At 33.9% G+C, this 25,810-nt stretch overlaps 1 protein-coding gene across 13 annotated transcripts in view; it reads left to right on the top strand.

Annotated features, from left to right (window-relative positions):
- SOX6 (SRY-box transcription factor 6) overlaps positions 1-25,810 on the top strand; it is a 587,380-nt gene that overhangs the window by 6,657 nt on the left and 554,913 nt on the right. For 4 of the 13 annotated variants that reach the window (XM_057317515.1, XM_057317519.1, XM_057317513.1 and 1 more), the window contains exon 2: positions 11,914-11,994. The exons of 8 other annotated variants lie outside the window; for them this stretch is intronic. The gene's annotated coding sequence lies outside the window, so the exon portion shown is untranslated. Of the gene's footprint in view, positions 1-11,913; positions 11,995-23,895; positions 23,938-25,228; positions 25,355-25,810 lie in introns of all 13 variants that reach the window. One more of the 13 variants, XM_048213406.2, reaches the window with a different exon arrangement.

Below are 25,810 nucleotides of genomic sequence, written 5' to 3'. Positions count from 1 at the left end.
GAGGCTGCATGGTAATTAAAATGCAGTGGTTTGGACTCTGTGCACTAGCACTTAAGCAGAGCATTGCCGGGACCTTGTGCATCATGCAGGCGGTTGCCTCTTGCATACTTCTTGAAATACACTTATAATTTTGTACAAACATTTATGCCAGTCCACACTTTTCTGTAGATAATTTGTATTTCATCCAAACCATTCAAAGTAGAAGTTATTTTTTGAGCTACCCCCTCATTATGGCTTTTGTGCATCAACTATTTTTATTCTAGTTGTTTGTATTTCCTTTTACCAGAATGATGCCTTGTTTATATTCAGAATCTCTTCTTGCTCCTTTAAGACCCCTTATGTATTACTCATATTTTACTATTCACTCAAAAAACTTCCATCCTTAGGAATGATGTGAATTATTTTCTGAGGTTAATTGTAGATGCTGTCATCTATTATAAACTAATAGAACACATTTAAAAATCAAATGTCCAGTTATTTCTACTTTATAATACCGACATGTTTAGTAATCCTCCCTAACCTGCCCAGTATATAATATTGGGAAAACTCCTTTTCAAAATGTTTAAAGAATTCTGAAATGTTCTTCTTTACCTTTCAATGGTATGAAAATGTGTAGTGGCATTCTCTTTTGTACTACTTCAACTGAAAAACAATCATTTGAAGCTATAGAAATCTTTATCTTTATCTAGAGAGTTATCTTTTTGCATTTATAGGGTGTTGTTTGGCTTTATTTATAAAGAACTGGGTTAGTATCTTAACCTGTAATTATTTGGGGATTGAATAGTGAAATTAGAAAAATCCAACAATTGGTAGTCCACTGTTGTATATATTTCAGAACATTTTGCATCTTTGGTAACTAGCTTGAATTTGCTGCTCTGTAATTTTCTAGATTTTCTATTTCCCTATTTTTCTCTACGAACATTCTACTCTGGCACATATAGCAAGGAATTCACTGGTATATTTTATTTACTAAGCTCCCCTGGTTTATAAAGCTTTTTAAAGATTTCTTTGGATTGAAGCACCATGTTTTGAAGAAGCCTAATGTGATATTATGAAATTCTTTAAGAGTTTTTGTGTTTTAAACTATCTTGAATCAAAATTACTTAAGTATATTGATTTGATGCTTTTCGGTGATGACCTGTATAAATAAGCTTGATAAATATAAGGTAAATTCAAAGTACATTATGTGATATGCATATTAGCATCTATGCAAATATTCTATATTCTCTCATTTCAAGTTCTCCCTTGATCTCTTTCTTCTCTAAAAATCTCACAAGATAACCCTTTACATGATCTATTATCCCTACTGCCTTCAATAATTTGTTGTTTCTAGGCATCTTAAATAGATGAATTGAATTGTCTATCTTTAATATATCCATTCAAATGCAAAAAGGGACTTTAGTGCTATTTGTGATTTTGACTTCACTGAGCACAATCTCTTCTCTTCTTTGAAAAGTAGTTCTTTAAAAGTAGACAAAGAAAATTAAAGATGCTTTACTTTCCACGAATACACAAGCACAATATGTGAAAAAAAGAAAATGTAACAGGTTTTTTCTTTTCTTTTCTTTCTTTTTTTTTTTTTTTAAATAATGAGCATAGATTTCAAGTGGAACTCATTCTGAGACATGGTTGCAAATGTTTCCTTTCATACTTTAGAAACAGATCATTGGGTAACATGATTGAGCACTTACTAAGTTCTAGGCACCCTGAAGGGCATTTTTGAAGTCACAAGTTTATTTTTTAAGGATTTTCCTTTCTATTAAAGATTTTTGATATTGGTAGGTGGGGAAACTTAGCTGCAGTTGTCATGGTGCTAAGCAGGTCATTGGTAGATCTGGAGAAGAATGTTCCTAACTAGGAGAGAATAATTCATCATTCTTTCTTTTTTTTTTTAATCTTTTTAAAAAAGATTTTGTTTATTTATTTGACAGAGATACAGACAGCTAGCGAGAGAGGGAACACAAGCAGGGGGAGTGGGAGAGGAAGAAGCAGGCTCCCAACGGAGGAGCCTGATGTGGGGCTCTATCCCACGCTGGGATCACGCCCTGAGCCGAAGGCAGACGCTTAACCGATGTGCCATCCAGGTGCCCCTCATCATTCTTTCTTGGAAAAGAATATCAAAGACCAGCAGTGTTATTTTCTCAGAAATAATCTCTAGCTATCTCCATGGGCATTGAACCTCTTCTATTTAGAAGTCAGCCATCCTATCCACCCGTGATATATCCATGATGTAATCCCTAACCCTCCATTTCTTCATCTCTAAAATGGGAGTAATGATAATATCTACATCATAGGATTATTGTGAGGTTTAAATGAGATAAATGAATGTAAAGCACTAAGCTCAGGGCTTGGTATAAAATAAATGTTTAATACCTGTTGAAATTACTGTTGAAGTAGTACTGTGCTTATCATTACACAGATCGGGCTTCCCATTTCAGCTTCCCTACGCACTCGCTATGAAATCTTTGGTGAATTACATAGTCTGTTTCTTTTACTCTTATATGAAATACAGAGATTATGGGTTCCTTCCCTTCTTTCCTAGAAAGCAGAATTCATTAGTCATCTGGAGACTTGGGATAAATGCAGAGTTTGGATGTCCAGTTCTCAAATTTGAGAAAATTCCAATTCTAAGGACTCTAAGATTAGATTTTGATCTAATGATCTTTCAAAATCATTTCGTCTGTCATCCTGCATTCCCCAAGGGTGTATTGATCACCCATTCTGATCAGTTAAGAAGGTCTCTTTATTTTGAAAGCCTGCAAAGAATGAGATTTTATAATCTCCTTTGTTTATATACTTCAGTGATTAACATCAGGAAGTTATTTGTGTCAAATATACACATCTTAATCTGCTTTCTTTTGGTTTCATTTAAAGAAAAAAATGGAAACCTATATTCTTCATTTGAATGATAGACCTGTGTGTGAGAAAACCAATATTAAACTCTGAATTTTTATTTCTTGAATCTTTCCTTTGGAGTCTTATTTCCTAAACTAATTGTATGACCTTGGAAAAGTTATGCAACCTCTTCAAGTCTTGATTTCCTAATTTTTAAAATGGGATTGTGATAGAATTTACCAGATGATAGGGTTGTTGAGAAGATTCAATTTGAAGATACTGGACAATGGTATTAGGGTTACTTGACAATTATTAGGTGGTCAGTAGAACTTTGGCATGAAAAGGCTAATTTTTAATTCTCTTAACATTTTATAGAACTCAGTTTTCAAAGTGCTTTCTGATTCATTGCCTCTTTCAGTAAAAGGCATGCAGGGTAGATAACCTTACCAGTCATACTGTCTAACTTCCTACCTGATATGAATAAATGTTTCCATTGGGTTTTGCTTCAGGGTATTATTCACTACAAACAAAGCTTGTATGTCATAAATTAGGGCTGGCTTTTTTGGCCCTCCTTTTTTTTCCCCCCAGTCTCTTCTATATAATGTCAATGTTCATTTATTTTATCTTCATACTTATTTCCAGAGCCAAACCATCACTGCATTTCCCATATACCAATGTATAAATGAAAAATATTTTGCTGATCAGAAACACTAGGTATCAGTTATATATTCTGATTAGTAAAAATTAGAAAATGATTTATGTGGTAAGTGTGGCTAGTTTTATAAGCAACTCTCTCAAAAAATGGGGTTCATCAGGGAAGATTAATGAAAGGATCCTTGGCTGGGAAAAGGTGGGAATCACTTGATTACATGATTTCAAAGATGAAAATGCAGTGAGGAGGTATGAATATAGGTGATTCTATGCAGCGTGCTAGTTGTGATAATGGAGATAGGTATAAGAGCAGAAGTACTTATGTAAAGGACAGCTTCTAGTAGGAGGTGGCCTTTGAGCTGTGACTTGAAGGATGATTAAGAATAGGTTATTTGACGTAACATCTTGAGGATCATTGGACATGTGGGAAATATTTGATACCATTATTGATTATTCTATAGTTATGACATTGAAAAGTCTCATATTTGTGTCTTCGTGACTCCTAGAAAGGCCATGTCTGATCATGCATGTGATGTGGCCATAGGCCAGCAGCTTAACTGCTACACTTCTCTTAGCTCAGTTTTGTGGTCAAGGACATTGTGAGTACATTTTAAGGTACAGAGGAATTTTTCAGATTACTGCTTTTCTTCGAATACTTCAACTAAGTATTAAAAGTAAGTGGCTTATTAATATATGAATGGGTGATCAGTACTATGAGTTAATAAAATCTTATATCTTACACTATATGGGGCGCCTGGGTGGCACAGCGGTTAATCGTCTGCCTTCGGCTGAGGGCGTGATCCCGGCGTTACGGGATCGAGTCCCACATCAGGCTCTTCCGCTATGAGCCTGCTTCTTCCTCTCCCACTCCCCCTGCTTGTGTTCCCTCTCTCTCTGGCTGTCTTTCTATGTCGAATAAATAAATAAAATCTTTAAAAAAAAAAAAATTTTTTTTTTCAGTTGGCAAACATGGTCTTAGAAAAAGGCCAATACCTGGAAGTTTTTAGATCTGTGTGTTATTTCCGAATTTCCTTTATTTGTTACAGGTCTTTGGGCCTCACATTTGTAATTAAGCTTTTCTAACTATAGAGTTGGCATGTTCCTAACTTCTTTTTTATTGAGGGATAATATGAACATAAAATAGCCCGAAGAGTGAGTCAGAATTTTTGGATGAAATTGAAATTATTGTTTCACAATGATGATAGCGAAACAGTAGCAAAAGCAGTAGTAACAACAACTGCCCCTCTCCACTTTTGATCACTCTCAAATAGGGATGCTAAATCCACCCTCTTCAGTTTTGTAGTCTGGGATCTTATGTTCCAATGACTTTTTGAATACCTTTTCTCTGAGTCCACAAGCCTTCTTTGCTGTTTTTGGCTTAGATGTTTTCTGGTGTTTAATGACTTGTTTCTTCAAATTAAATGCACCTATTGAGGTTTTGCGCTTATATGACTGTGACATAATCACTTTCTGAAAAGGGCTTGGTGGTCACATAGGCTGGAGAACTTATGGCTCTAGTTTCTAACGGCCTAACCTATTATTTTTCTTACCACTGCTTTGGCATGCTGGACAGTTGCAGTGTTGATCCATGACATGAAAAATATGATGAAATCTCTCCATTAAAAAGCAAGGCTCTGAAGCTAAGGAGGAAAAAAAGATACAAACGTTCTATAGAACAGTTTAAAAACATCCGTTAGTCATATTAAATTAGTTATGATGCTTTTAAGAACTTTCCTTTAGAACTTTTCTTTAATAAGAAGCAACTCCCCTCCCCAAAAAAAGAAAATAAAAATTGAAATCATAAAGCAACTGAACAAAGCTTAACTAACTTGGAACACAGCATATTAGTTAGCTGAGTCTCAGGAACGTTTATTACTCTTGAGTCTGAAGATCCAAATACACACTGGAGGAAAATTGTTCTTTCCCATTATAAAGGTCGAATTGAAAATAGATACACTGAAGTTTAAAGAAGAATTTAAATATTGGAACAATTAAAATTGTAATATTTCATTTTTATTTTTAATGTAATATTCTAAGACATTATTAAAAGAAATTTTTAGCTTTTCTTGGGTTAGACCCCTTAAACTTTTGCAGACAACAGTTCCAGAGAGGGCCTCCACTTGTATTTTTGTACAGGTTTGTGTGATTTACGGGTATGCTAAGGTAGGGTCATGTACACTGAATTTAAATTGTATAGCATTTTGTAAGAGGCTTATTTTCTCTGAGGTGAATATCTATAACAGCCTAAATTAGGTGGGACTAGTGAACTTGGGCACTCTTAATTCTTATTTATGCCATGGCTGGGAAAGAATGAAAAATAGCTCAGCTTTTAATTATGACACCTTGGGACCTTTTCCAAAGAGCTCATCATAATTAGCCATGACTTAGTTGTGTATTTTTGTGTTTAATTTCTTTGTTATGTCCACATGGAAAACTCATTAGAGTTACCAAGAGCTATTTGAATAAAGTATAAGGAAAAGTATACCCCTCTATATTGTATGCTAATTTTTTCTTCTGAATTTTCTTAGCACCACTTTTACATCTTTAGGTTATTTTCTTCTTCCTCTTTGATGTGCATGTACACTAGTTTCTATTACTAATATGCCAAAGAAATAGGACATTTGAATCAATGTCCTTTAAATTTTATTTAGGCTGTGATTATATATTCTTTAGTTTTGCTTACTTAACAAATTTACATCTGATGTAATATAAAAACACAAATATAATTTTAGTAAATTTAGTAAGAGGGCATCAAATTATTTGATCACCCTAAATTGTTTCAAAGCCTCCATTAAATAAGTTAAATAAGTATATTGCTAGTGCATCTTAAAAATAAATATGTTTGATTATTAATATAATGTTTGTTTGAATATCTTCCCTGCTTGATTACGGTGAATGTAGCATTTTCAGTAGCTGAGGTGAAAGGAGCAGAATTTAGGATGCTTAAAGAGAGAAAGAAATAGAGATCTTAGATGGTTTGGATAGCCCAAGGGTGACCTGAGAGTATTGTTGCTAAGGGTGAGCCTGGAAGAATTCCTCCGGCAAGATAATTTTAAGGCTTATTTGGGAGAACTTCTGACTATAATAGAATTCTGTAATAGGATAGAATAGAAAAGTCTTCAAACTTTTTGGATAGAGCAGATCATAAGCAAAATGTTTATGAGCATGTTATATGTGGGCTAGTGTGCTAATGTGTGCTATAAAACATTCATAAATTGATATTAAAAAGAAAGAGTTATAGATAAAATAAATAATATTTTAAAACTAACTGTGGTTCCCCCAAACCCTATAATTTAACATTCTTTGTTATTTTAAAAAGTCAGTTTAACACTTCATGATGAAATGATTTATAAGTTTGTTTCTAAGTTCAGTTTACTTTACTACATGATTTTAATGCTGCCATAGCTGAAACTTATACTTCAAAAAGAAAAATGGATCCAAATTGAAGAAGTACATCATTATTTGCACTTACTAAATTATGTTACTAATTTATTAATCTTATATACAAAATATGCAAAAATGTGTTAAAATCTTCCTTGATGGCAATCAGTCGTTTCTGGCAATGAAGTTGAAGACATAGCATTTTAATATTTTTTAATAAATGGACTCAAAACCCATTGAAACTCTTTGGAACATCATTAAACAGGTTAGAATATTCTCTGTTGCCAATTTTAAAATTGAAAACAGATGAGCGTTTTTGTAGATGGTAGACATAGAATTTTTGGTAACAAAATCACACTATGATGGAATCGTTTTCAAACATATGTTTTCAAAATACTTTTTCATAGCACAAATCTGTTTTGAAAAGCATTTACTTTCTCATTTGATAAAATGTCACCTTTACTTTGAAGAGACAGATTAAGTTTGTTTGATGGTTTGTATATATGTAAGTATCTGGTTAGCTAGCTAGTTAGCTACTTGGTAACACACACAGCTTCTTGCCTCACATGAAAGGTCAGCACATTTGGTACGCTAGTTTTATTTTTTGTTTTGTTTTGTTTTTGGTTTTGTTCCTAATCCTTAAGTTTAGAAACTTTTCTATGAGATAAGCAGTGGAACCTCTGGGTGGTACAAACAATCCTCATGGTTACTTCCCATTTCATTTCAAAGCATTGTAAAGCTTTTACTATGTTTTACAGGTCTTATTTAAAAAAGTGATTGCATCATCATTGCAGTACTTGGCTTCAACATTGTGTTGCAATTGCTTGGCTATGAACGATATAGTTAGTGAAGTCCATGGTGCTATCTCTGTCATCTTATGCCTATTTTTCCCCCCTTTAGTCCAGCTAGGGTAACCTTTCACCAGTGGTTACACTTAACCAGTTTTCCCTAAAAATTATTTTTATTTAGAAAAGTAACACTGTTGAGATTATGTCTTCTTTGGTACTTATTGTAATGGCTCACTCAGAAGTTGCCTATCAAATATCATAAACTGAGGCATGTTAAAAATATATGCATTCATTTATCTGAAAAAGAGGCATCCTACATGATGTAGGTTTCTTTCTTTTTTTTTTAAATAATATTTTTTTATTATATTATGTTAGTCACCATACAGTACATCCCTAGTTTTCATGACGTAGGTTTCTTTTTCAAATCTTCAGCCATGTTTTCTATGCAACTTCCAACGCTATGGCAGTGCTTACCGTATAACCCTAGAGGACGTTGTTCACATTTCATTCTAGGTAAATGGTTACCCAGAGCTATGCACTGCGACAGCTCTGATTTTTTAGCAAGGGAGTTTATTTAAATTTGTTGCCGTCATGTTTTCTGTGTATTGTTTTAGCCATTTTAATAGCAGCAAGAAGAACATGTGCTTTTCTAATAGTGTGGCCTTTTGTCTTTTCTAATTAAGGAACTTCAGAAGAGGTTTCTAAACATTTAACATAAGTTTTGTGAAATTTTGTAAAATAAAGGATTGAGTATTGTATGATTTTAAATATTATTGGAAAAATTTCAGCCATTACAAAAATTTATATCTCTATGCTTAGTTTTTAAATATCTTACTGATTGTAATGGCTTCATATTCTTATTATTTAGTATGTCAAAGTACAACAGGATAAGGTACACTGTTAGTGATACTAGATATCCTGTAATGTGACCACTAAAGGCTGCAACTACGGTACAAGTGTTAGTTAAGTCTCAGTATTATTGTCATGAAGGCCTATATTATTCATATTATCCAAACTATATAGTCTCTTTAGAAGGGTCTTCTTAAACCACTTGAACATTTGTTCAAGGTTACTTTAGTTAAAAACTAGGTATTATTATCCATAATCCCTCCCCTCTCTTTCCTCCAGTACAGGATGTGACACATTAATGTTTGACATATAGACCCAGGGTGTTAATTTGTATTTAAATTTAAGTAAGGATTAATTTTTCTTACTTTTAAAGCAGTACATATACATCAGTAAATTTATAGTGTACTCTTAGGATGTGTGAGCTCACTTTGGACCCCAGTGAAATAGAAAAGTAAATGGGAGAGATGGATATGGTTATGATAGGTCAAAGAGGAAAAGCATGGTTTCTAGAGAATACTCTCCTGGGACAGGATCCCTGTGAAGAATGTAGCCAACCACTGGAAACCTAAGACAGGGAGTGGGGCTACAGATTTATCAGCATTGAGGTTCAGAAAACAGTGGTGTGGCATTTTCACAAGACTCTAATATGAGAGAGGGACAGACTTAAGCCGTCTGTTAACATTTTTTTGATTTAAATTCAATTTAATTAACATACTGCATTATTAGTTTCACAGGTAGAATTTAGTGATTCATCAGTTGCATACAACACCCAGTGCTCATTACTTCAAGTGTCCTCCTTCATGCTCATGACCTAGTTACACCATCCCCCCTTCCCTCCAGCAACCCTCAGTTTGTTTCCTATAATTAAGAGTCTCTTATGGTTTGCCTCCCTCTCTGTTTTTGTCTTATTTTACTTTTCTTCTCTTTCCTTATGTTCATCTATTTCGTTTCTTAAATTCCATGTATGAATGAAATCGTATGGTATTTGTCTTTCTCTGACTGACTTATTTCACTTAGCATAATACCCTCTAATTCTGTCCCCATTGTTGCAAATGGCAAGATTTCATTCTTTTTGTTGGTTAAGTAATATTCCATTCTATACCATACATTCATCTGTCGAGGGACTTGGGCTCTTTCCATATTTTGAGGTAAGTCATCCTTTATTCTTCAAGGCAAAACAATTTGAGTCATTTGTTAGCACAAAGGGCTCAGTGAGATTCATTCCATAGTCAAGTGTGTTTATCATGTTGTAGGAGAACCAAGTGGAGGATCACTATTTCCCCAAATGCTTGAGGCCCTTTGTTGCTTCCTTACTCAACCTTCCTAGGATTTAGATACAATTACAGCAGAAGATGGGGAAGGTGAGAAAGGCAGCCATGAGGGATGGCTATAGTCTAGCATTGTTTTTGGCTCTCTCTCATTTTCTCTTTTTCTCTTTTATCTCACTTGATATACTTGTTGGGCAGCATGGTTTAATAGCAACCCAGTTTGGAAGGTTTAGCTCTGACAATAAACTTTGGGTGACTTTGGCTAAGTCACTTCTTTCTAGGAATTAGTTTCTTCATGAATAGAATGGGAAGTTTGATGATCTCCAAAGAGGTTTCAGCTCTGACATCCTGTTTATACTGTTCTGGGATAAGGCTCTGAGCTGCTTCTTCCCAAAGAACTGTCAGTGAAATTCCCTGTTCTGTATGTCAGTCTCAAGGCACCATGTCTATTCTGCCATCTAAAGTGACAAATGGCTAAGAATTTAACTGAATAAATGAATTTATGCTGGTGGATACATAAGCAAAAACTGTGTACTATTTCTAGCTTCTTCCCTCCTCTCTTCCAGACAATTTTGATAGAGTTCATTTCCACGGTGTGATCCTAGATAGTGCCCTTGCTTTCTAACCTAAAGTGGCTAATGAGAACTTTAGGAAGGAAGTGTTAGCATCTGAAGGGTTGTGTCTGTGAAGGAGGTTGGGCTGGATGAGATAGGCAGGGCATTGGGACACAGCCATCAATTCATTGCATGTGTTTGGCGAGGCTGGCAGCAGTGGCCAGTGCCAGGTTTTTGAGTATGGTTTCTGGCACCAACAGAGTTGGCTGTCTTTGAAGTCTCTTAGTTAACCTCTTCCAGAATCTTAGAGTACAACTAGCACTCAAGAGGAGAGGGATAAAGGAAATTCTAGGAATAAGAATACCCCCGCCCCCAATTTTCAGTAAGAACTGAATTCTCCTCTTCCAACAGTTTTTTGAAGCATCTAATACATGAACAGATTTCAGATTTCCCTGTTTTCTTTTCAGTACCTATCCATTGCCATGGATAGAGGCAATACTGAATAATGAAATAGATGCATATCACCAAACATATATTGGGCAATTGCCATATGCCAGACATATTTTTGGATGCTTTCATAAGATAGAGATAATAACCTATATCATAGTTTTTGAGAGGTTTCAATATACAAAACACACTTGGAAAAGTGCCTGATTTGTTGTATCCTCTCATTAAATATTAGTGATTATTATTTTATTATTTCATTTGCACAATAACTCTAGGAGGTGGATGTAATTATCCTTACTTTACACACAAAGAAAATAAGGTTTGGAGAGAGAAAAGGACTTGCCCAAGGTCACGTAGCTATTAAGTGGCAGAAACATAATCTAAACCCAGATGTACTGACTGGAAGTCCCATGGTATTTCTACTGTATAATACAGCTGCCTATAATAGGCAAGAAAGTCATGAGATTTCTCACAATCTACAAACTAGATAATCAGGAGCTTGGATAATCAGGATAATCAGGAACTAAACATATTATGTGATGTTGAATTTCAGTTAGTTCAGTTTTAGGGCCATCTTTGCTTTGCATGGCCTGATGTTAATTAAAACTTGTGTTATATCAGAACTGTATCCTCTCTTCGCATAGTTCTCATCTTTACATAGTTCAGATGTCATGGTTTGATCTCAGTTACTATAAAACCTTGCACAGTGAAGACCTGGCTCCAAAATGCACTAGTTTCAGCTAACATGATATAGTGCAAAGTGAGGACTTCCTATATTTCTATCAACTTCATATTCACATACAGAAATTCTCAAATTCAAGAGAATTTCTTGAACTGGTCCTTTGGACTAGTTAGATGGGTTATTTCCGTTTGATGACCTATTATCTTTTGTGTTGTTTTGCTTAAAAGGTTCTGTTCCTGCTAAGGGAGAGCACTGTGTTGCATAAGTAAGGTCTTTGAAGGTCACTGATGATTGGCCTTGGCTTATAGGCATACTACCTTTATTGTGTGCAGCTGTAGATCTCTCTCTGGACTTAGAAACACTTGTTTTCTTCACTTTTTTTGTTTTAACTTTCCCCACTTTCCATTACATATTTAAGTTTCTTTCTGAGTTGATCTGTTTCTTTCTATCTGTTCCAGCAATGTAAAGGAAGGCCAGTGAGGCCGGTTATCTCTCAGTTGGTGTTTTATATATTGCAGTAGACAGTGAGAAGCCATCAGGTAAGAACTGGGTCTATTTAAATTTCTTTTTAGATACAGATGCTTAAATTCTTTTTGAGCACTAAATGATTTCAACCTGAAGACAGATGGGTTGCATAGATGTCAATTTTAGGGCAAATAATATTGAAAAATACTGGTGCTTTGAATTTCCTCCTATCCCCAAAATTTAAAACAATTCTCATCTCGAATATTTATTGTTGTCATGCCTCCTCTCCCACATTTAAGATTATGTTTTTAAAATCTGTTCTTAGTTTTCTTTGTCAAACATTTTGTTTTTTAAAGATTTTATTTATTTATGTGACAGAGAGACAGCCAGCGAGAGAGGGAACACAGCAGGGGGAGTGGGAGAGGAAGAAGCAGGCTCACAGTGGAGGAGCCTGATGTGGGGCTCGATCCCAGAACGCCAGGATCACGCCCTGAGCCGAAGGCAGACGCTTAATGACTGCGCTACCCAGGCGCCCTCTTTGTCAAACATTCTGAACAGTAGAAATCCTTTGCTGACTCTAATTTTATTCCTCTTACCTGTACAGTGCTGGAGAATTAGTTTGGGGTAGAGTGAGCTTGTAACATTGTGACTAAGAGCATGCTCCACCACTTTCTAGCAGTGTGAACATAGGCCTATTACTTTAATCTACTTTAATCTGTAAAATAGTACGTATTAGTGTTGTTTTAGGAATAAGTGAGTAAATACAAGTGCTTAGAACAGCGCTTGGCACATGGTGGGTGCCATGTAAGCATTATCTATTATTAAAGTGAATGTTTTTAAAAGGAGAATCTGGCCCAAAGGAAAGAATACTTTACTTCAAAATACTTTATTGAAGGGGTAAAAATGAATGCTACTAGAATGTGATGTGAAAGCATCCTGCAGTTTCCCCAACACAGTGATTCGAGAGTACTACTGAGAGGGAATACTATTTTATAGTAATAGGTACTTTGAGAATCTCTTCAGCTGTAAATCAACAAATCAAATGGAATGAAAATTCCTTTATTATAAAGCCAATATCTTCATTTTTGAGCTTCATAATTTGTGGAGATAAGGTAATTTGGGTACAGAACGAGTTTGGGTGTGAGTTTTCTCAGGGCTAACTTTGTGACAATAACCAAAGAAGCAGTGGTGCACTTAAAGAGGTGGCAGGTAACAGACAGGGAGCTTGACCCAGGAGGCATTCCCTAGGGAGGAATGGCTTGGGGTAGCCTGGCTTGGTCACTGATTACAGAACTAATCTCTAAGTCCTAGAAAGTTACAAGTAGAGGACAGCTGGTTGAGATTGGGGTGTGGAGTTGGTAAGCTTCTATTACCATCAAGGTTTCTTTGATGCAGGCTCCTGTGTCCTGTCGACCCAGGAGGTATCCCCCAGGAAGGGCTGAGTCTCAGCCACACATGGCCAAGGATTGCAGGCTTAATCTCCAGGTCCCAGAAGATTTCTAGTGGAGGCAGCGGATTGGCTATGTTAGATCTGGATTTGAACCCAGGTCTGTGTGATGATAAAAGCTAAGCTCTTTCTACTAATGACTCCATGATGTTTCCTTGGTGAAGAGGGTACCAGTGGAGAGAAGGAAAATAGTTGAGGCAGTGGAGGCATCAGTGACTTCAGTATTTAAAGGGATAGATTATGTACAGTATCTGAGAGGGCAGCTGTGAAATCAAAGGGGTTGCCTAAAGGCATCAATACCATGGTGATCTTGCTGGAGGAGATGGCAGTGGTATGGTAGTTGTTATAAGCCTTTTATGGGTAGATTAGAACTTGGGAATGCATTTCTGTGTATTCCTATAGTATTTATAGCTCAAATCATAGGCTCACTGTCTTTGCCTTATGGAACCTCAGACTCGAAAGGGTGTTTTAATCATTCTTTTTATGTTGTGAAATCATATATGTGATCATTCTGTCCATGCTAGGAGGAGCAGTGATAGAGAAGTTACTTTCTCCTCTCCACTGGAATGTAAGCTCCAGGTGGATAGGAATTTTGTCTCTTTGTTGTTTAATTTTTAGTGACTGAAGCAATGCCTGGAACCTAATAGCACTCAGTAGATATTGTTGAATGAAAGAATGCCTGGGAAACTTGTTTAAAATTTTGTTTTATATAATGAATAATATTGTGTACACAGTGTTATCTCATTTAAGTCTTACCTTAACCTTGTGAGGTATATATTATTATTTCCAATTTATGGGTGAAGAAACTGAGACTCAGGAATTAAGTAATTTTCTAAAGGTGACATTATTAAAACATGATGGTCAGGATTTGAATCTATGAATATAACCACTACATTATACTGTAAAATTATTACCTCTGTTGTTCTAGATAATATTATTTTATTAATGGAGCCTAATTTTTATGGAAGCCACAGCGCACTGTTGGTTCATTAATCTTACTGCCAACTAAAACTCCCAAGCCTTTTAGTTACCATGTCTCATCCATCCTATACTTGAGCTGCTGGTGTTTTGTTTTATTTTGTTTTTGGAGCTAAGTGCAGGAGTTTGCATTTACTCCAGGTAGATTTTACTCTGGTTAGATTCATTTGATCTTTCCTTAATAAGATCTTTTGGTTTAGTATGGTTTTAAAATTTCATCAAGAATTTTTTTGGCATTTATTGACAAAATGATTTTTTTATTTCTTAGTTTTAATATTCTGTTAAACATGTTGATAGATTTCCTTGTGTTTTCTTATCTTTGCATTCCTGTATGCACATGTATGTAATATGTATAATTAATTTTGGTGCTATCCTTATAGAGTTTTGATAGTAGGGTCATGCCAGCTTCATAAAATGAATTGGAAGCTTTCCATCCTTGTCTGTGTTCTGAAAGCATAGGAGTTATCTGTTTTGTATTGCCATCTTTGTCTATTGGAGAGCATAGGAATTGACCTTTTTTAAAAGTTAACACTTACCTCTAAAGTCATTTGATCTTCACACCTTTATTTTTAAAATTTAAATTCAATTAATTAACATATAGTGCATTATTAGTTTCAGAGGTAGAGTTCAGTGATTCATCAGTTGTATATAACACCCAGTGCTCATTACATCACGTGCCCTCCTTAATACCCATCACCTGGTTACCCCATCTCCCCGACTGCCCCCAACAACCTTCAGTTTGTTTCCTATGATTAAGAATCTCTTATGGTTTGTCTTAAGATGAAACAAATTTCATCTTGTTTTATTTTTCTCTCCCTTCCCCTATGATCCTCTGTTTTGTTTCTTACCTTCCACATGAGTGAGATCATATGATAATTGTCTTTCTCTGACTGACTTTATTTCATTTAGCAAAATACCCTCTAGTTCCATCCGATCTTCACACCTTTAGAAGAGATAGATATTTAACAGTATTTTATTGGTTTGTTCATATTTTCTATACTTTCCTGAGGCAGTTTTGATAAATTTATATTTTTCAGAAAATCATCTACTTTCTGTAGATTTTAAAAATATGTTGGCATATGTTGACATGATGTTCTCTTATTTTCTTTTTTTCCATATCTGTGGTCATATTCTCTTCCTTATTATTTATGTTTTTAATTTTTTTTAAAGATTTATTTGAGAGAGAGAGTGCACAAGAGGGGGTAGGGTCAGAGGGAGCAGCAGACTCCCCACTGAGCAGGGAGCCTGATGTGGGACTCGATCCTGGGACTCCAGGATCATGACCTGAGCCGAAGACAGTCGCTTAACCAACTGAGCCGCCCAGGCACCCCTATGTTTTTAATTTTTAAGATCCTTTTGGATCCTGATTCTTAACATATTGATTATTAAAACCTTTGTTGAGCATGCTAGCAGTTAGCTCACATTTATTCATATATCCACAGGGTTTAATTAATTAAATAAAATTAAACAAGTTAAGTATTTTTATATGCCAGATAGATGCTAGAGATATAAAGGGTGCTTAAAACTGTGTCCTACTGTAACAAACTTACAGTATAGCAGGGATACTTGAGACCATTTGTCAAATGGCTTGTTGAAATTCAGATAAATTATTTCTAATGTATTACTCATCAAGCAATAAAGTACTTTTGACAAAGAAACAAAAGATGTTAATATGACAGGACCTGTTCTTTGTGAACCCATGTTTGGTTTTAATGATTACCTCTTGTCCTTGTAGGTGGTCAGTTATAAATTCTACAATCCTGTCCTGGTAATTAACTTCATATAAGGGATGTGTTACTAGAATAGATCTTGCTCATTAACAAAGATTCTATTGGAAAATTTTCAAGGAATAATTTAACCATTCTAGGAATTTATACATTTTATTAGTTAGAGAAGTGCTTCTTAAATTTTGCTAAGCATACAAATCACCTGGGGTCTTCTTAAAAACATATTCTGATTCTATAGGTCTGGGGTGGGTGGTGAGATTCAATGAATTGTGCTGGGACAACTGGATATCCCTACGCAAAAAATGCAATTGGAACCCTACCTCACACCATATACAAAAGTGAATTCAAGATGAAACAGAGGCCTAAATATGGGATAAAATTATAAAACTCTTAGAAGAAAACATAGGAGTAAATCTTCATGACCTTGGATTAAGCAATTATTTCTTAGTCATGACATCAAAGCATTAGTGGAAAAAAAAGATAAATTGGACTACATCAAAATTAAAAACTTTTGTCTTTCAAAAGAAACTGTCAAGAAGGTAAAAAGGCAACCTATTGAATGGGTGAAAATATTTGCAAATAATAAATTTTCAAGAGACTTGTATCCAGAATATATAAAGAACTTTCACAGCTTGACAATAAAAAGACAAATAGCTGACTTTTTCAAAGATTTCATTTATTTATTTGAGAGAGAGAGAGAATGTGAGCATGAGCACACAAGCAGGGGGAGGGTCATAGGGGGGAGATAATCTTAAGCAGACTCCACCCTGAGTGCAGAGTCTGACATGGGGCTTGCTCTCACAGCGCTGAGATCATGACCTGAGCTGAAATCAGGAGTTGGATGTTCAACTGACTGAGGTACCCAGGAGCCCCAATAACCAAATTTTTTAAACGGGCAAAGGATTTGTACTGCTGTTTCTCCAAATAAGTTTTATAAAAAGCCAATAAGCACATAAAAAGATGTTCAAGATCATCAGTCATTAGGGAAGTGTAAATCAAAATCACAATGAAATATTGCTCCTTCACACTAAAATGGCTGTGATTATAAAAATTGAAACCAACAAATATTGGCAAGGATGTGAAAATATTGGAACCATTATACATTGCTGTTAGGAACATAAAATGACGCAGTCACTTTAGAAAAACAGTTTAGCAGTTTCTCAAAAAGTTAAGCATGTAAATACTGTATGACCCAGAAATTCCACTTCTGCTAACTGAGACATGGTCCTTTTCGAAGTAAATACATAATAAAAAAGACTTTGATAGCAAGAAGGAAAATCAGGAAAGTATATTATAATAATTAATATTGTGAGAAGCCAATACATAAGTTGTTTTTATAAAGCATAATAATGTTAAATATTTTAAAATTCTCTTGTCATACCCTTTTTGCTTGTCAGCTTAATAAGTGAGAGAATGTACATTTGTGTGTATACATTTGAAAGTGGAATGTGAGATTCTGTTTTTAAAACTAAGAATTAGTGAAAGTAAATTAATTAGCTTCTTCAGTTTCTCCCTCCCCCTCTCTCCTATTTTCTTTTCTTTGTTTTCATTCATTTTTTAAAGATTATTTCCATTAGTTATTTATACTTTAAAAAATTTTCCCCTTAATTTTTTAAAGATAGCTTTCTGGTAAGTAGTATCCTGGAAAAGCTATTAATTGAGGATAGAGACCTTTGGCATAGGAATGTTGTAGAGACATGAAATAGAGTATATTTATTCTAAATCTGAAAATCCCAAGTCTTCTTATTGGAATTTCTTCAGCAATCCCATATAGTTTCAGTTATCTGCTTAGTTCATTTTCTCAAGAGGTATTTTGATTTTAAGAAAGGATAATGTTTTAATCCAAAGGAATGAATCTCTAAAAGATGAATGTTAAACACCTTTTTATAATATTATAGAAGACATGTCTTACTACTTTGAGGTGACAACATATGTTTTTGAAGTAGGGAATTTTATTTTATTTTTACAAGATTTTATTTGTTTATTTGAGAAAGAGAGAGAGCACGAACAGGGCAGAGGGAGAGGAGAAGCAGACTCTCCACTGAGCAGGGAGCCCTATGTGGGACTCAATCGCAAGACCCCAGGATTGCGACCCATGCCAAAGGCAGACGCTTAACCAATGGAGCCACCCAGGTGCCCGAAGTAGGGAATTTTATTCCATATAGGTTATTTCTTGGTTTATGAATGAGGGAGGTTCCAGTCCTTACCTAACTTTAAAAAATGAGTATGTTTGTAGTTGTTTGTAATTTGTTTCAGAGAGCTTTTTCTCATACATTATTCCACTTTTATTCAGAATAACTCTTTGTGAAGTAGAGTTGTTCTTTTTTTTTAAACTGAAATGTAAACATGTAAACTATATAAAATACTGTTGCATGTTTGTGTAATGAATACTTATAGAGTGAATTCCATGTAACCTACATCAAAGTTAAAAAAGAAAAAGAATATTGATATTATCCCAGAAGCCATTTGTGTCCCTTCCCAATCATACACCCACACTTTCTTTCAGAGGTAACCATCAATCTGTATTTAACGTTAGTCGCTTCCTTTGCTTTATAGTTTTACTACCTATGGATGCATCTCTGAACAATATAGTTTGATTTTGCCTGTTTTAATGCATTATGTAAATCATGCAGAACCTATTTTTTATGTGTGTTGCAGTTTTTGCTTAACATGTGTCATCATGAAATCCTAGTTCATTAATTTGCTTTTTATTGTGGGAGTGTCAGAATTTATTTATCTTCTCTATTGTCAGTGAACATTTGGACTGTTTCCAGTTGCTGATTATTATGAACAATGCCGCTATGAACTTTTTGTACATATATCCATTCTTGGTGAACATGTGTACACGTTTCTCTAGGTTGTATATACAAGAATAGAATTGTTGGGTCAGAGGGTATGCCCATCTTCTTTTATACTAGATAATGCTAAACTCTTTTCTAAAGGATTATACACCCACTAGTACTCTGTGAACATTACCATTGCTTGACATCCTTGCCAACAGTCAATGTTGTCAGATTTTAAAGTTTTGCCAGTCTATAGTGTGCAGTCATTAATATCTCATCATGGTTTTAATTTGCATTCCTGATTACAAATGATATTAAACAGGTTTTTATAAGTTATTGATCAGGTAAATTTCTTCTTTTGTGAAATGCCTGTTCAAGTCTTTTGCCCATTTTTCTATTAGATTGTCTTTTTTTTTTTAATGGTTTATAGTGTTCTGTATATTCTGTGTATTAATTCTTTGTCATTTACATGTGTTGCAGATACCGTTCCCCACTCCTGGCTTGTCTTTTACTCTCTTTATGGGATTGTTTGATGAACAGACATTCTTAGTTTTAATATAGTTGAATATTTATTGATCTTTTCCTTCTCAGTCAATGCTTTTCCTATGTTGTTTAAGACATTCTTTCCTATCTGAGATCATGAAAGTAATTTCCAATGACTTTCACATTGGCCTTTAATCCACTTGTAGTTGTTTTGAGATATTGAGATATTTTTTTCTTCCTTTTATGGGTATCCAGCTATCAGATAATTTATTAAAATTCATCCTTCCCTGACTTCCCTGTAGGGGTACCTCTGTTATATATCAAATGCCCATATAAGCATGCATCTACTTTGGGGTCCTATATTATGTTTCCTTGATGTCTTTACCTTTTTTGCACACATATACCCTGACATAATTATATTTGCTCTATAATAAAAGCCTATTATCTTGCAGAGTAAGTTCTGCCACCTTATTCTTATTTTTCAAGAGTGTCTTGGCACTTCTTGGCTCTTTGCATTTAAATATAAATTTAGAACTAGCTGGTTAAGTTCCATAAAACCTGTTGGGGTTTTCTATTCAGTTTGTATTTAATCAATAAATCAATTTTTAGGGAAATGATACCTTTATAACATTGGCTGTTCTAACCCATGACTGTATTATATCCTCCCATTTATTTTGGCTCTTTTTAAAGTTTCCCAATAGAGTTTATAAATTTTTTGTACAGGTCTTATACAACATTAAGAAAATTAAGTAACAGTTCTAGACAATAGTAACAGAGAAGGCAGAAAGTTAATTTGTTAAGTGAACAATACAAACAATATGTTTCTTTAAGGATTCAGAAAAGGAACAGATATGCCTTAGTATTTCATAATAGATTACACTAAAAGAGATTTTTGGTCAACTATTAATTAAGTAGTATTATTTTGGTTCCCTCATAGATGTTATATACATGTCTGGAAATTAATTGTTGTATTTGTAATTGTTGTAGGTTAAAAAAATCAAGGTACTTGTTGCTTTATTGACTAGCGGCATAGTTCCTATTTTAGTGATTCCTTTTTCTGTTGAGGAATCTTTTGGTTTGAAGTGGCTAGCCTTAAGCAGACATTTTGGTATCACTAAAAATATCTTAAGGGAAAGGTCTGTATAGTCATTTCCAACCCAAGTATGTTATAAAAGTTTTTGAAATGTAAATGTTTGGTGTGACTTCTGAAATAATAAAATAGTTCATTAGTTGCTCCTTAGTAGTAAGTTCAGCCATTTCCATTTGGCCTATTAATTCTTTGAAAACATGAGAGGCCTTCTTTAGGCTTTGGGGAAAATTGAGCCACGTGCATGGTTTGACATTAAAATGTAATTTATTTTTTATTTTCAAAATAGAGATTGGCATATTTAAAAGAATAAGGCGGCATTCTTAGTTTCTAATAAAAATAAATCTCTGTTGGTAGTGAAGGTTGTTGTACAGATAGGTCCTAACCTTGTCACTTCTGGGGAACAGCAGTGAAATTGTTTGTTCCTGACAGCAGACAGCCCCACTGCAGAGCCCTGGTTTCATGTTACATTAAGTATTAGTGCTGTTCTTTCAGGAGCTATTATGCTGTGACATCAAAGATTTTCTGACAGGGCAGTGGTAGGTTAGCACTGAAGTTGTCTACTGAAATTTTAAAGAATGGAATTAAATATATATGATCAGACTTTAATATAAGAGATAGAGACAGAATTAGAATGGTTAAAAGAGAGTTGCAGAAATGATGAGTCTATAGGCTGGCCTCTTTGTCTCTGCTTGTTTAAGCCAAATTTTATTACCTTTTATTTCTACAGCAAGCACAAGTGGCCATTATGTTAAAGCTAGGATAGTTGATCATTTTCAGAAAGACATTATGAATAAGGAAAAATAGTCTTTGTGAAATAAAACAAATGGGTGAAAAAAATAGGCTTTTGTGAAATAAAACAGGTTTAGGCTGACCTGTAGAGTATTTGATATAAATGAACATGTGGACAGTAATTGCAATGGCCTGACTTCCTTCTTGGTGATCCACTAATTAGTTAAAAGGATCAAACTACATACTCTATTAAAGTTACAGGAGTACAATTTAGATGGCAAGAGATGAAAAGTCTTGCAACTAAAAAGGCTTAATTTTTCATAGCAGTTATATAAATATAGGTAACTTGAAATTAAGCAGATTACAATGTTGTCTTTTGAAAAGAGTAACTTTTGTTAAATGTTGAAAAATATTATTAGTCATTTTTGTTTGGATAAGGTTTCCATTTAAGAAAAATAAATTAAGTATTGTGATTTCAGCTATTTCTTAAATATTTTTTTTGTAGTGAAATCAGAGTTGCTATTACTATAACATTACTATGACATTTTTATGAAATAATCTTGGTAATGAGAAATTCCAATTAATTTTATAAGTACAATTTAATGTCTGGACATTTTAGACAATGTAACAGTTTTTTGAGATTAAGTAAATAAATCATGCTGAAATTAATATGTTCTCAGTATTGTAGTATTCTTTTTAAAAAAAGTAATAGTAAACAAAACATTTTTTTCAATTATATGCAAGATACACTATGATACATTTATTTTAAATAATATAATACTAATACTGTCAGTTGAGAAGTAACTGGAACAAAAAAGAAATTTTCTTTATAGATACCTGTTTGTTTGATCATGTTTCAAGGTAATTTCCATCTAGTTCAAAGTAATCTATAATATAGTCATGAAAACAGTTATTTTTAAAAATTGAATTTAAAGGTCTTTGCTTTGACACATATCTCACAATTTTATTCATACAGATTGAATTATACAGGGAATATTGCTACATCCTTTAAAAATCATTAAAAGTGATTACTCTAAAAAAAGGCCCAAAAAGCTCTACTGTTTTCTCATGCTATTTGTTGAAAGTGAAATACTTGAGCCTGTAGGTCTGAAATGAATTTGTTTTATTTTATTTTATTTTATTCCAGAATAGTTAGCATATAGCGGAATATTAGTTTCAGGTGTACATATAGGGATTCAACAATTGCATACATCACTCGGTGCTCATCACAAGTGCCCTTCTTAATGCCCATCACCTATTTCATCTACCTATCTCCCTACTGGTGACCATCAGTTTGTTCTTTATAGTTAAGAGTCTGTTTCTTGGTTTGCTTCTCTCTCTTTTCCTTTGCTCACTTATTTGTTTCTTAAATCCCACATACAAGTGAAATCATATGGTATTTGTCTTTCTTTGACTTATTTCACTTAGCATTATACTTGAAATGAATTTGATTATATAAAAGTACTTTTACCTTTTAAAAGTTTTTTTGTTTTTATTTTTGGTATAACAAAATGCGATGGTAGCAAAAAGAAACAAATGTTATGATATCTTCTCTAAGGACCCTAAAATCTTATATTCCAGAAGTGTTGAAGTAGATTAAATATTTTTCTTTTTAAAAAGTTATAGTTTCAGAGACTCTTGGGTGGCTCAGTAAGTTAAGTGGCTGCCTTTGGCTCAGGTCGCAATCCCAGAGTTCTGGGATCAAGCCCTGCATTGGGCTCCCTGCTCGATGGGCAGCGTGCTTCTCCCTCTCCACCACTTGTGCTCTAGCTCTCTCTCTCTCAAATAAATAAATAAAATCTAAAAAGGAAAGTTATAGTTTTAAATTGCATCATTTGGTAGAAAAAAAAGGAATAATATTGGGATAGATGTTTATTCATTTAAAAGCATAATCTTATATAAATATTATCAGTTTTTTCAATGCTTTTACTTCTGTGAAGCATAGCATCCTAATTCAAAATGCTTTGAATTGCTATTCTACAATTAGGATGCATATTAGTTTAGTAATGTCATCAGCTGGCTAAAAGCAACATAGGTGTATCTGAAAATTTTTAGTATACTTATTAACTGAGGTACTGAAGGACTACAAAGAATTTTGGTCTTTTTCATATAACGATGTAGGACAATATGAGTACTTTAATTAATCTGAACTGTTTTGAAAAACTTGAAGTCTGGTTCACCACACCTTCTGTAAAACAATTGATCAGTACTAGTGTTCCCAAGAAAGCTGCTTATAGGTACAGTCAGCCCTTCATAAAGGGCTGCCAAATCAATGTTAAAAAAGGGGTTGTTTATTTATTTCTGAAAATTTTGTGCATTAAATTAAAAGCGACTGGGAAATACATTTTGGAGAATTTGTTGTACAATATATTACAAGAGACAGCTGCCTTTTCAATAAAAGTATTCTTCCATTAAAAAAGCCCTTAGCAATCAGACATCCCTATTCATCTGTATTGTTTTAAGTTTAAATATGTGTTACATGATTTTTCAAATCAGAAAATAATTTATTAGGTCCTGACTATGTGCCAGGACTTATGGGGATAGAAAATAATTAGTGTGCATCTCTGAGTTAAAAGATTTTAATAATTATTAGGGCAATACAAGAGAATATATAATCAATTGCTAGAATGTGTGGTAAGACCGTATCTTCAGACATGAGAAAGAATAAAATCAGCTACAGGAAATCAGGGTGGGCTTCAATAAATAAACTTTTGAGTTAAACCTTAAAACCATTACAGGACTTAGATTGGCATTGCAGAAGGGCGAACATCTCAGAGTGGGTGAGTTTTCCTTTGTCTTTGTTGTGTTTGCAAATTTATATTATTTGTGTACTTTTTCTGAGCTTATATTAATTAGTTCAATTTATTAAAGAAAACATATCTAGAAATTTTTCTGCACAGAATATCTTTTCTGTAAATATATCTAGCTTTATTTTCTGCATAGAATATCTTTTAAACTAATATAATATCTTTGCTTCTCTTTTAACGAACAACAGCAAAAATGACTTGAAAGTTGCACCAGTAAATAGGTTATGTAATTGAGGTGAATCCTCAAAATCTAGTTTCCAATTTTATTTGGTAAGTGAAAGATAAGGGATGATCTTTAAAGACTGAAAAGTGACAGAAAAGAGGGCTTGTTTTTTGATTTTTGTTTTTTAAAAAATTATCTTTGTCTTCCTACGGCAAATGTAACACATTTCATACATTGTATTAAGTCTGTTTCAAATCTGTGCATAAAAAGAATCATAATTATATTATGTAGTTCTTGGCAAATATTTTCAGTTTTTTGGACTAGAGATTATTACTATTCAGTACCCTCATTTATGTTTTTCTAGCATCAAAAATATATATCTGGTAAATTCCAAATTATCCAAAAGTTTTAACAGTTTATCTTCAAACATTTTAAAAAATAAAATTACTGAGGTGTGATTTAAGAGCTCAACATTAAACTTCAATTTATATAAAGTGTATATAACCAGTGTATATAAAGTGTATTCTGACCATTTTACTATACTACCATTTTGTTTTGTTTTGTTTAATTTTGAGGTATACTCGAACTTTCAAAAAAAAGTGCTAAGATGTATATATATTTGTTTAAAAATTAAAATGATTGAAATTAATTTCAATTTCAGATTTTTAAAAAAATTTGTTATGTTATGTTAGTCACCATACAGTACATCCTTAGTTTTTGATGTAGTGTTCCATGATTCATTTTTTGCGTATAACACCCAGTGCTCCATGCAATACCCATCACCGACCTATCCCAATCCCCACCCCCCTCCCCTCTGAAGCCCTCAGTTTGTTTCCCAGAGTTCATCGTTTCAGATTTTTTAAAAGAATTTCACAAGAGTTTGAAAATTGCAGCCAGCTTGCTATGTTAAAAAATGTCAAAAAACAAAGATCTGGGTTTGGGGTTTATTGATAGAACAAATCCCAACTTAAAATGCAGAAAATAACTTGATAATGTCCTTCAACCTGTATGATCTTTACATGCAAGTCTACATTGCACTTATTTGTTTCTTCTTTCATTCACTTAACGAATTTATTGAGCATACACACTGTGTATGTGTAGGCACCAAGGTTATAAAGATGAAAAATAAATGGCTACTACCCTGGGTAAACTCATAACTGGGAGGTGGCAGAGGAATCATTGAAAATGAAGGAAGGCAGAGAGAAGAGATACATTGGAAGAGTAAAGGTGAGCTGTGTAAAAGACGTCAAAAATGTTTTCAGATTCTGTACTGTGATGACTTTTAATGGAGTAATGGATAGTTGTCTGTGTGAGGACGTAAGAGGGCATATTAATATTGACTTGAGTGAAGGGTCCACAGCTACTATTTTTTATGCACACAATTTGAATTTTTTGTTATTCACTTCTCTGCCTTAAGGTCAGGTCAATATGTCATTATTTTCTCATTTTTAAAATTGATGTTGAATTTATATAACACAACTTATCCATTTTAAAGTGAACAGTTAAGTGGCATTGGGTACGTTTATAGTGTTTTGCTACTTCCACATATGTCTAATTCCAAAACTTTTTCGTCACCCCAGAATGAAACCCCATGCCTATTAAACAGTTATTCCCAATTTCTCTTTCTTCCCAGCACCTGGCAACCACCAATCTTCTTTAAGTCTCTATGGATTTACCTTTTCT

Source organism: Ursus arctos, unplaced genomic scaffold (genome assembly GCF_023065955.2).
Source record: "Ursus arctos isolate Adak ecotype North America unplaced genomic scaffold, UrsArc2.0 scaffold_23, whole genome shotgun sequence".
NCBI classification, from domain to species: Eukaryota; Metazoa; Chordata; class Mammalia; order Carnivora; family Ursidae; genus Ursus; species Ursus arctos.
The sequence above is the reverse complement of the archived record's forward strand: the minus strand, read 5'-3'. Positions and strand labels throughout refer to the sequence as shown.